Consider the following 10,240-nt stretch of genomic DNA (forward strand, 5'->3'; position numbering starts at 1 on the left):
AGAGAGCATCTCATTAGTTGTTTCAAAAATGACATGGAATAAAAATTAAAAATTCAAAAAATGAGAAAATTCCTAGACTTCCTTCTTTTAACTGCAAAAAAGGAGATGAGTCCTTAAAATAAGGCATATTAAATGTAGCTTTTGTGGTGTGAGGGAAGTGATGGAGCGCAATCCGATCGGTCCTAGCTATTAACGGTCTTGCCTCTAGCTGGAGCAAAAGTGCCTAAAACGGGGAAGAAAGCGAGTTATCTTCGGGGAGGAGATCGGTGAGAGTGTTCTGAAGCTCAAGTTAGTATTTCCTCAAAGGCAAGATGAAAAACCAGATGGCGCAAACTTATCATGTACCTCCTTCTTGGGGGGAAGAGGGCTTTTTGTAACCACTTTGCGCACTCACTCCCAAGCTCCTGTTAGGTCGGGTATCATTACCTCTGCACTTCTGCTAGTTCGGGTGTCATCACCTCTATTGGGGCAAACAACCGTCACTGCTCTCTTTGTCGGAGCCGTCTCTGTGACTGGAGGTGGTAGTGGCAGGTGGCCGTTGAAGTGCGGCTGTCAAGCGTCAGATCCTAAGTCAATCAGGTGCGCCACCTCAAGATACTAACTCCTTTGGTGTCAGGTACGGTTGTTTAGTTCAGCGGCCTGGAGACGAAGTGCTGGAGTGGTGTGCAAGGTGAAGTCTTGAGTTCGGGTTGTTGGGGCTCCTTTTGGGAGAGTTTGGGCTCCTTTTGGGAAGCTCGGACTATTGGTTCCTCCTCTCGGAGCTCGCGCATTGAGCATACTGCCATGCCGAGCTGTTGCTTCTGCCAGGCCACCCTCGGTTGTTTCCACGTGTTGGGTGGTCAAGAGGTTGGGCCAAATCTTCCTTCATCAATTGCCCCCCACTCCTCGCGCTAAGGGGCTTGCCTTGGCGCGTGGAGTTTGCAAGGTGACGGGTGGATTTGACCCGTACTTTGAACCGGTTGACTGATAGCACGAAGTATGCGTTCGTCAGGAGATTTCCGGGTTCCTCGAGCGCCAAAAAGTCAGGAAATTCACCAATCCATCTTAAATGTAGGGAGACAAGACAGCATGTGTTATTTCAAATTTTAAAAAATGCGCCGCTAGGAGACTTGACAGTGGGCGTTATTTCAAATTTGAAAAAATGCGTTGCTGCTGCCTTCAATCCTGGGAGACGTGCGCCGACGCTGCTTCAATTTCAAAAGACGTGCGGCCAGTCTCGTCTTGGTCTTAGGAGGTGTGCGGTCAGCTTGATCATGGGCTATTGGATTTGCCTTGATCAGAGTCGTCGGTTTTCGGTCACTGTGTGTATAAATAGTGGGGGACCCCTAGTCGCTTTTCATTGCCATTCTCCTACATTTGCTTCTTGAGCTCGCGTCCAAGTTTTAGCTCGCATCCAAGTTTTTAGCTCGCATCAACCTTCCGTAGCCCGTTTTCTTTTTCCGAGTGAGTCAGTACTTTCTTCCTGGTATTCTTTTCCTCCTGATGTCTAGCTCGGACAGCTTAGACAGTTCTTCGAGGAAGTGTTCAAACCCGTAGGCCGAGTCACCTCAGGTAGTTTGGCGTCCTCCTCCTGTCGATGTCGGATGTTAGACAAGTTTGGGCCCTCAACCATGACACCCAAGGGGCTTTACTCCCTTATCACTCAGTTCAACCTACCTATGGAGTATACTTAATTTATACCCTTGGGTGACTTCCCTTGGGAACGCGGTCCTGACGAGATCGTGATATTCCGGGAGCAGCTCATCGCTGGGTTGCGCCTACCTTTCCACCCTCTCATCATCGAGGTTATGAACCACTTTGGCATTACCATTGGTCAGATCCACCCGAATTCTATCCGTAATTTGGTTGGGACAATCTCTCTCTTTTGCGAACACATTTTGCCTTCAGACCTGGAGATCTTTTCTCCCATTCTAATGCTTAAGAAGCAAGCGGGTCCCCTTCCCAGGCGTAGGCGGGCGTACTACTTGTCTCCATGCCCAGGGTTCAAGCTTTTACACGATCTTCCCAACAAGGTTCCGGCGTGGAAACGGGACTACTTCGGGGTGTGAAGTGCAATGGGGTGACCGTTCCAAATCGGGTGGGGGATGGCTGCCCCCGATCCTGGTGTTACACTAGATAGGGAGACGGCGAAGGGCTTCCGGGAATGGGCACGGCTTGGGATAAAATGCCACCATTATCTGATGGAGGCCAAGCTCATCCATGCTGGCCTGAGTTCAGGTAGGTTCCTTGCTTAGAGGCTTGCCTTTTGTTTTGCTTTCCGTTCTTTCATTTTCCTAATGCTGAACTCTTTTTGCAAGTGTGATGGACGCAGAAAAGGCTCGTGGTGGGAACTTGTTTCAGCTATGAAGAGGAGGAAGCGAGTTGCCAAACGGACTCGTGCCGAACTGCCCCGAGATGCGGAGCCCAAGGTATTGGGCTATCCGCCAGTGGATCCGCCCAGGGAGCCCGAGATGGCCCCTCCAGTACAAGAAGCGGCAGAGGCCCCTTACATTGAGGCTGCTTATACGGGGGCTCCTCACGCTGAGGCTGCTTATACGCGGGCTGGACCTTCAGGCTCAGGAGGCCAAGGCGAGTTCAGGAGCTGTTGTCACTGAACCATGCTCTTCAAAAAAGTAGGGAGGCTGTTTACCCTGAGGAGGTCGTGGTGTGGACCGAGCTTCCTTTGAACCATGTAGCCGGGCGTGCTGCCTCTTATGCCGTGGTGGTAAGTCAGCAATTTCTTGTCGGGCTCCTTGTCATTACCTTTCTTGCTATTGCTCTTTGAATATTCTTGTTATTTTTCCTTTTGGTAGGTGAACTCCTCCATCCATGCCTTAGTGGCCCAAGCGGAAAGGAGCTCGAGGTGGGCACGAGCTGCCGAAGAGGCTTCCCGCGCTGCCGAAGCGGCTTCTCGGGCTGCTGAAGTGGCTTCTTGCGCTGCATAAGCCAAGCTGGCGAGGTCTCTGAGAGACACCAAGGCCATGGGAGTGGTGGTGAAGCATATGGCAGACCTGAGGCTAGACTTGCAGCATTAGGTCGAATACCTTCAAGAGGATATTAGGGAGAGGACAAAGATCTTTTCTCAGGGCATCGAGGATGCCAAGAAGAAGGTCGTTGAAGACTATATCGCATCGCCGCGCTTTGACGACTTGATGGTGGGCTCATACAGAAGGGGTTTTAATCTGAGTCGGTGGATGATCAAGAATACATACCCCGAGCTCGACATCAGCGCCATAACTACTTCACGCATTACTCGGGAGATGGCCGCGGCTGATGGTGAACCGGATTCTAAGGATGAGGCAGGACCCTCGGGTATCGCCGATGTGCCTTCCGAGGGTGAGGACTGAGATTGTCAGACTGCTGAAATGTAAAAAGAGTATATATATATATATATATATATATATATATATATATATATATATATTGGATTGTAAGCAGAGTATTTTGTAATGAAACGTTCTTTTGATTAAGTTGTTCTGTCACCCTCTTTTTTTCCGAACTGACTATATTGTCAAATTGACCATATGCCTTTGATGATGAGATGTTGAGGTCCTTATCAACTTGTTGTTATCACTTTGCTTGTCAGCTTGGTGTTAGCATTTTGCTTTTGCATACCCATGCCGAAGTGGTGACTAAGTCTTATGGTGCCGAGGTCCTTGTTAGCTCGTCATTCTAACCCTCAGGCTCTGATAGCGACTCCTAGTCCACTTCGCTTGGTAATTTATAGGTAGTATCGTCTTAAGTTAACAACATTCCATGCTCAGGGTACTTGTTTTCCCTCTAATGTTTTGAGCTTGTATGCCCTCCCGAGCGCTCTCTTTACTCGGTAGGGCCCTTCCCAATTCAGTCCAAGTTTGCCCATGTCGGGCTCAGGTGCCATGATCTTACAAAGAACCAAGTCGCCGACGCGAAAGTTTCGCTTTTTTACTCTGGCATTGTAGTACCGAGCTACTCTTTGCTGGTAAGCTGCGGTTCAGATGTACGCGAGGTCTCTTACCTCGTCTAGTAGGTCGAGGTTGGTACGTAGCTTATCTCCGTTTGTCTGATCGTCGTATGCTTCTAGTCGCAATGTAGGTACTTCAATCTCCGCAAGGATTACCGCTTTAGTGTCGTACATGAGGTTAAAGGGGGTCTCTCCCGTGGCGGTTTTTTCCATAGTTCAGTGAGCCCATAGAACACGTGGTAGCTCGTCCGCCCACAATCCTTCAGCTCGGTCTAGTTGCGCTTTTAGTCCGCAGAGGATAGCTCTGTTCATCACTTCTGTTTGACCGTTTGCTTGCGGATGCGCGACAGATGTGAAGTTCTGCCGAATCCCCATATCTTGGCACCATTCTTGAAACTTGATGTCCTTGAACTGCTTGCCATTGTCAGAGATCAGTAGCCGAGGTAACCCGAAGCGACATACTATGTTCTTCCAAAAGAAGTTCTGTACATTTCGAGCTGTGACTGTTGTGAGAGGTTCAACTTCTACCCACTTTGTGAAGTAATCTATCGCCACCACTAGGAACTTATGCCCCATTGCGTAAAGGGCCATGGACTGGTGAGATACTTGAGGTCAGTGACAGGCTGATGGTGGATATTGGCATGCTTCTGACACTTGTCGCATTTTCTGACAAGCTTGATGGCCTTTGCCTTCATCGTTGGCCAATAGTACCCTTGTCGAAGTGCCTTCTGGGCGAGGGTCCTGCCCCCAAGTGTCCGCCGCACAGACCTTCATGAGTGTTGCGGAGTATGAGCTCGGCTTCGACAGGCCGCAAGCAACGTAGGTAGGGGAGCGTGTAGGATCATCGGTACAGCCGTTCGTCTCTTATGACATATTTGTCTGCCTAGCGCTACACCCTTCTGGCTGCATTGCGATCCGCAAGGAGGGTCCCATCTAGCAAGAAGCTCGCGAGTGGGTCGATCCAGCTCGACTCTGCTTCAAGGATGGGAGCAACCTCCTCTGCCCCACCGAGAATGCTAGGCCAAGGTAAGTCCTCTATGTACACGGTTCTCATGGCGTTGTGACTGATGCTGGCTAACCGAGATAGGGCATCAGACTCAGTGTTCTCTAACCTCGAGATTTGCTTGATGAAGTGTGACTGGAAGTTGAGCAGAGCCTCCTTTACCTTTGCCAAGTATGTGATCATAGTTAGCTCGCGTGCTTCGTATTCGCCCGTAACCTGGTTGACCACAAGTTGGGAATTACTACAGATAACTATGTGTTTTTCTCTTACCTTTTGCGCTAGGGCTAGCCCGGCTATGAATGCCTCATACTCCACCTCATTATTGGATGCCACGAACTCAAAACGTAGTGCATATTCCAATTTTGTGCCACCCGGGCCGTGTAGGACTATTCCAGCCCCGCTACCCTGTTGGTTTGAGGAGCCATCTATGTGAAGGATCTAGGGCTCCTCATTCTAGTTTGTGTTTGGCCTAACTAGGAGAGATGCCACCCTTGTTGCTACCTCACGGGGTTCAAACTCTATTGGCCTGGGAGCTCCGGCTCACCCGAACTAGGGATCTCAGACTCAACTGGCCTAGGGACTTTGAGGCTGAACGTGCACTCGGCGATGAAATCTGCTAAGGCTTGGGCCTTAATAGCAGTTCGTGGCTTATACTGGAGGTTGTACTCACTAAGCTCGATGGCCCACTTCGTCAACCGACCGGAAACCTCGAGCTTGAGTAAGACTTGCCTCAGAGGTTTGTTAGTCAAGACGATGGTAGTGTGAGTTTGGAAATATGGGCGGAGTTTCTGAGCTGCAATTATCAGTGCGTATGCCAACTTTTCTATCTGCGGGTATCTCGTCTCTGCTCTCTACAAAATTTTACTAACATAATAGATGGGTCGTTGGACCCAATCTACTTCTTTTATTAGTACCAAAACCGACCACCTCGTCGCTTGCCGAGAGGTACAATTCCAAGACCTCACCCTCCTTGGGCCTGGTTAAGACTGACACACTAGCGAGGTAGTTCTTTAGCTTGTCGAACACGAGCTGGCAGTCTCGGGTCTATTCAAACCCTTTACCTTTAATTGCTTTAAAGAAAGGCAGGCAGCGGTCTGCCGACTTGGACATGAAGCGGCTTAGAGCGGCTATGCGGCCATTTAGCCTCTGAACCTCTTTTATCTTTCGGGGTGGTCTCATATCTAGGATGGCCTTTATCTTGTCCAAGTTGGCCTCAATACCATACTGGTTGACGATGTACCCTAGGAACTTACCCGAGGTGACTCCGAAGACACACTTGTTTGGGTTTAGTTTATTGCTAAATTGATGCAGAATTTGGAAGGCAGAATGTAAGTCTTGTATTAATTAATGCGAAAATTGTGTCTTGAGGACTATGTCATCTACATAACACTGTATCTTTGTGCCAATTAAGGGCTGAAACAGCTTATTCACGAGTCTTTGGAAGGTCGCCCCAGCATTCTCCAGTCCGAAGGGCATGACCTTGTAGCAATACAGGTCGAACTCGGTTATGAAGGTAGTTTTTTGTTCATCGAACTGGTCCATCCTGATTTGGTTGTAGCCCGAGTAGGCATCCAAGAAGCTTTGCAACTCATGTCCTGAGGTCGCGTCCACTAGGCGGTCAATTATGGGGATGGGGAAGAAATCTTTCAGGCAAGCTTGGTTTAGGTTGGTGTAGTTGACGCACATGCGCCACTTGTCGTTTGCCTTCTTTACCAGCATTGGATTGGCTACCCAGCTCGGGTAATGAACTTCCCTTATGAAGTCTACTGCGATGAACTTTTCGACCTCCTCGTCGACTGCCCTCCAGCATTCTAGGGCTAAGTTTCATTTCTTCTGTCTAATTGGTCTGACTACAGGGTCAGTATTAAGTTTGTGAGTTATAAGGCTGGGATCAATACTGGGCATATCAGCCGCGGACCATGCAAAAATATCTAAATTTTGAAGTAAGAAACTCACTAGTTCGGTTCGTAGAGGTTCCTAGACGGAAGCACCAATCTGTAGTGTCCGAGTCGGGTTTGCAGCTGAAGTTGGGATTGCGACCGTTTCTTCTATGGGCGAAGCTCGTTCATCGCCTTGCTCCGTAGGCCGCTCCAGTTCGAGGTCGTCGGCCACCTTGGTTTTTCCCTTCAGGGTGGCAACATAGCACTTGCGGGACTCAAGCTGGTCGCCCCGCGCTACCCCCACACTGAAGTCTATAGGAAACTTCATTGCCAAGTAGTAGGTGGAGACCACTGCCCGTAGGACATGAGTGATTGGCCGCCCTATTATGGCTTTGTATGGGAAGGGGGTCACGAGCACCAGGAAATCGTGGTTGAGTCTGATCGCACAGGGCCATGTGCTGACTTCCACATGTACTGTTATTTTCCCAAGGGGACTGACTTCCTCTTCGCTGAAGCCCACCAGAGAAGTGCTTGCGGGCTTCAACTCGCTTCTCTGCAACTGAAGCTGGTCAAACGCCGATTTGAAGAGAATGTCCGCCGAGCTACCTAAATCAACAAGCACGCGCCTGTCTTCGAAGTCGTTGATCCTTAGTTTTATGACAAGCGCATCATCGTGGGGGTAGTGGACCCCCCACGCATTGTCTTCCATGAAGAAAATCAGTTCCTCCGTCTTCGGCCTCTTCGGAGGGTGCTGTTCTTCTCGGGCAGCTTCACGAACTGACGCCCGGGCCACTGCTGAAGTACAACCCGCTACTACCGAATCTCCCACTATCACGTGGATGGTTCCCCGAACTGGCCTCTCTTCCGGAGGCTGTCTTTGCGACGGTTCGATCGACCTGCTACTGGACTCGGGGGCATCCTTACCGTGCTCTCCTTGCCGACCTGTCTTATTATTATTATTATTATGTTGTACAAAATTTCTCAAGTACCCGCATGGATGAGTCCCTCTATCTCGTCCCGGAGATTATTACAATGTTCGGTACTATGACCGTGGTCTCTATGGAAACTGTAGTACAAGTTTTTGTTCCTCTAATTGGGGTTCCCTTTTAGGCGAGGTGGGCACTTTACGTACGGGGCATCTTTGATCGTCATCAAGATCTCAGCCCACTTAGCGTTTAAGGGTGTGTAGTTTGTCCGAGCTGCTAAGGGAGCTCAGAACGGTTGGCTCGGCCTCGTCTCTCGAGCTGGATCTTTCCTTTTTCTGTCATTTGGGTTGGAGGGCTCGCCTTCCCTCTTCCTTTTCTCGATCCCGCTTTTGGCCCTTTGGTTGATTTCCTTCTCTGTTCTCATGAATTTATCCGCGAACTTGAGGAATTCAGCTACGGTCGCGTGTTGGCTAACTACCGTGTGCCACTTGAACTCCTTGTGTATCACTCCTCTCTTGGCTGCCGCAAGCTGCACCGTGGGGTCCAGTCACGGTATCTAGAAGCACTTATCATTGAACCACTTGATGTAGCCCCGGATAGACTCTCCTTCTCTCTAGACTACTCCAAAGATGCTCTCCTTGGTTCTGGGGCACCGCTTGCTAGTAACGAAGTGTGCGGTGAAGACCTGCACGAACTAGGTCCAGCTTCTTACTGATCCAAGGGTCAGGTTCCTGTACCAGGTGTGGGCCACCCCTCTGAAGGTGGTAGTGAAGGCCACGCACATGCATGGTTCACTGGCCCTTGCCAGGTGCATTTGGGACTGGAAGGCATCGACGTGGTCGTTGGGGTCGAAGGACCCATCATACTTGTCTAAAGGGGGGAGTTTGAAATCTCTGGGCATGGGGACTGCAAGGAGTTCTGATGAGAGGGGGGAAGGGACTGAGAGAATAGGGGCAGCTTTTACCTCATCCAAGCTTGTCTCTTTTTTACCTTGGAACTCGGGTAGGACGCAGGTGGTAGTTCGGTGACTTCGCCGGCATCTTCGTTGCTGAGTGGGCCTGGTACTGGCACTGCTGGCCTCGGTGTTGCCAAGCTCGATGGACCCGAACTGTTGGTAGTCCGCTGCTAGGATGCTGAATCGGTTCTCTGTGGGCAGGAGCTCATACTTGGTGTGCCGAGGTGCTGACTTGGCGGGTGAGGTTCCCAACCCACCAGCGAGCTATGAGGCGGGGGTGATTTTTCTTTCCCCCCGGCCCGGGATGAGGCCTGGCTCTTGGGGAGGTTCTGAAGTTGGGAGGCTTCTCCTCGGTGAAGGCGTTCACCTTGAGGGGAGGGCTTAACCGGCTTCAGAGCGGGGTGCTGAGGTGGAAGATGTGGTTGGTTCAGAGGCAGTTGGGGAAACTGCTGTTGATAGTGATACTGAGAGATGTGGTGTAGTACTTGGTGTTGCTGGAGCTGATGCTGCTGGAACTACTGCATTTGGGCTTGCATTGCCCGCATGCATTGCATCAAGTAATCAAACTGGTTTTGGATAGTTGCCAGGGGGACAACAGTTGGTTCGGTAAAGGTTGTCTCGATAGGGAGAGGAAGGGGGACGTTCATGGCGCCACTGTTCTAGCGCATTCAGGCTGGGTATCCCATCCATCGGAAGAGGGCCTTTTATAACCACTTCGTGCACTCACTCCCAAGCTCCTGTTAGGTCGGGTATCATTACCTCTGTACTTCTGCTAGTTCGGGTGTCATCACCTCTGCTAGGGTAGACAACCGCCACTACTCTCTTTGTCGGAGCCGCCTCTGTGTTTAGAGGTGGCGGTGGCAAGTGGCCGTTGAAGTGTGGCTGTCAAGCATCAGATCCTAAGTCAGTCATGTGCACCACCTTAGGATACGGACTCCTTTGGTGTCAGGTACAGTTGTTTAGTTCGGCGGCCTAGAGACAAAGTGTTGGATTGGTGTGCAAGGTGAAGTCTTGAGTTCGGGTAGAAGTGTGGCCCGAGCTGCCCTGGGGTGGGCCAGTTCGGGTTGTTGGGGTGTGGCTGTCAAGCATCAGATCCTAAGTCAGTCATGTGCACCGCCTTAGGATACGGACTCCTTTGGTGTCAGGTACAGTTGTTCAGTTCGGCGGCCTGGAGACAAAGTGCTGGATTGGTGTGCGAGGTGAAGTCTTGAGTTCGGGTAGAAGTGTGGCCCGAGCTGCCCTGGGGTGGGCCAGTTCGGGTTGTTGGGGCTCCTTTTGGGAGAGTTCGGGCTCCTTTTGGGGAGCTCGGACCGCTGGTTCCTCCTCTCGGAGCTCGCGCCTTGAGCGTACTGCCGTGCCGAACTGTTACTTCTGCGAGGCCACCCTCGATTGTTTCCACGTGTTGGGTGGTCAAGAGGTCAGGCAAAATCTTCCTTCATCAGGAAGTGAATCAACTCACAAGTTATTCGGACTCGACTTGTTAAATACTTAAACTTAATTCAAAGCTTATCAACTTGAGTAGAATTCGAGCTTTGTAATGTATCCAACTCGAGC

Source organism: Nelumbo lutea, chromosome 7 (assembly GCF_056320005.1).
Source record: "Nelumbo lutea isolate HS-2025 chromosome 7, American lotus-T2T, whole genome shotgun sequence".
Lineage (NCBI taxonomy): Eukaryota > Viridiplantae > Streptophyta > Magnoliopsida > Proteales > Nelumbonaceae > Nelumbo > Nelumbo lutea.